A 2,500-nucleotide genomic window follows, 5' to 3' on the forward strand; every position below is an offset into this window, starting at 1 on the left:
CGCTCGCCTACCCGCACGTGTCCGCCGTGACGTCACCGCACTGCCACCACGCACACGAACGCCTACACACTCGCTTCCTCACACCGCATTGACGGATTTTCACCGGATTTTCACCACTTTTTCTATATTATCTTGATACCCTTCCCACGCTACAATGGGTAAAGGAAAGAAAACGAAGGAGGCCAGTAAGAGCGAACCTGAGAAGCCAGACTTCAGCCTTGAAGAGTCTGAAGGAGCCAGTGCCAGCACCCCACTTCCCACAGATGTTGCTACATTGCTACAATGGATGATTCAGAGCGATGGAAAAAGGGAGGAAGCCCGTGGGAAAGAAGAGGAAGATCGTTACAGATGGGAGAAACCCCGTCGAAAGGAAGATGATCGTTACCGACGAGAGGCAGCACGCAGGAAGGAGGAGTTTGTCCGTTATCAGGTGGTGATTCTTCGCCGCCTCGCTCCCCAGCATACCCTAACATCAACCGCGAGTTCACCAGAGGAGCTACCTGCCGAGGACGCGCCACAGGAGTTGCCTGCCGAGGACGCGCCACAGGAGTTGCCTGCCGAGGACGCGCCACAGGAGCTGCCTGCCGAGGACGCGCCACAGGAGCTGCCTGCCGAGGACGCGCCACAGGAGCTGCCTGCCGAGATACCCTGGAGGAGCTGCCGTCTGAGGACACGCCGGAGGGGCTGCCGTTCAAGGATACCCTGGAGGAGCTGCCTCCCTAGGAGACGCCGGAGAAGCTGCCGGTAGCAGAAAGACCGTAGAAGGAACAGCAATGGTGCAGCCAGTCTGAGAGAAGGCAGGACCGTAATTGCCGAAAAGTGCGAATGACGGACAGGCAGGCCTTGGTGCCACATCTCCACTAGAAGTAGGACCTCAGAGCCTCGGAACAGGCATCTCGCAGTTGTGGTTCTCTGATAATAATCGCCATTGGGTGTGCCAGTTAGCCTGCGCACCGATGGCGGACATCACTTCCAGCTGGGAATTTGCAACTTTCCTTCAGCGATGGGGAGCGCATCATGTAATGTCAAGCCCCCATTACCCACAGTCCAAGGCTGCTGTGCGGAAAGTCAAGTATCTGATCATGAAGACATCACCCAACGGAAATATGGACTGTGAGGAGTTCGACAGAGGCTTACTGGAGTTGCCTAACACCCCAAACTTCATTGGTCTTTCTCCTGCTCAGATTCTGTTTGGTATGCCCCTTCGCTCCTGTGTGCTTGCTCCTGTGTGCCTTCATGAAGGAGTGGCATACAAAGGCTGGAGACTGAGACCGTCGTGCTGTAGTACGGGCCAAGGACGTGAAGACCCGCTATGACAAGCGTGCCCACTTACTTTCCAAGTTTGAAATTGGGACGCATGTGTGAATCCAGGATCTCACATCCAAGCGTTGGGATACGGTTGGCGCAATCGATGCTTCTTGCGAGCTACACAGCTCATGATTGGAAACTCAACTGATTTGGAAGAACAGCTGTCGGACGATGCAACTGGATATTCCACCCCATCTGTGCCTATTGTGGGTTGTGATAATGAAGTGAGTTGTGATAAAGAAGTGAGTTGAGATATTGAAATGAGTTGTGAATGCCATATTGTGATACCATTATATACGGGTTATGAATATAGTATTCTCGTACGTATATTGTGATAATTATGTGATTATATGTATATACTGCCTTTTGTGTGATATGTTACGCCATGTGAAATATAGAAGATTATGTTGAACTTATATTGCTGCGTAGCATATCAGGACCATAAAGAGCTCCCTTTTATTTTTTGTCAGAGCTGATCTCCAATGAACTTTAGTTTTCATCGTTGTATTTTTCACCCTCAAGCATCGCAGAGAAACGCCAAACAAACATATAAGAACACCAACAACAACAACAACAATAATAATAATAATAGTAGTTAATATATATGTATATATATGTATACACACACACACACACACACACACACACACACACACACACACATATATATATATATATATATATATATATATATATATATATATATATATATGTATATATATAATATATATATATATATATATATATATATATATATATATAGTATATATATATATATATATACATATATATATATATATATATATATATATATATATATAGATAGATAGATAGATAGATAGATAGATAGATAGATAGATAGATAGATAGATAGAGAGAGAGAGAGAGAAAGAGAAAGAGAGAGAAAGAGAGAGAGAGAGAAGGTGAAAGAGCAAATAACTGTAAATCTGACCAAATGTTATTATATCAAATGTTACAGATAAAAAAAGAAAAAAAATCAACAGTGAAATTAGAAAAGAAAAAAAAGTTATAACCAAAACAAAAAGATAACAAAGAGAACAGGGACCTAGGAAAAGAACACAGACAGAAGAACAAACGAACCCTGATTCTCCCCAGGTGTGTGCCGACACCTGGGGTTATTTGCACCGCCTTTTTCTTTGGTTACTGAAGGTTTTCCCTCCAATGCGTTCGG

Source organism: Penaeus monodon, chromosome 7, assembly GCF_015228065.2.
Source record: "Penaeus monodon isolate SGIC_2016 chromosome 7, NSTDA_Pmon_1, whole genome shotgun sequence".
In the NCBI taxonomy this organism is placed as follows: Eukaryota; Metazoa; Arthropoda; class Malacostraca; order Decapoda; family Penaeidae; genus Penaeus; species Penaeus monodon.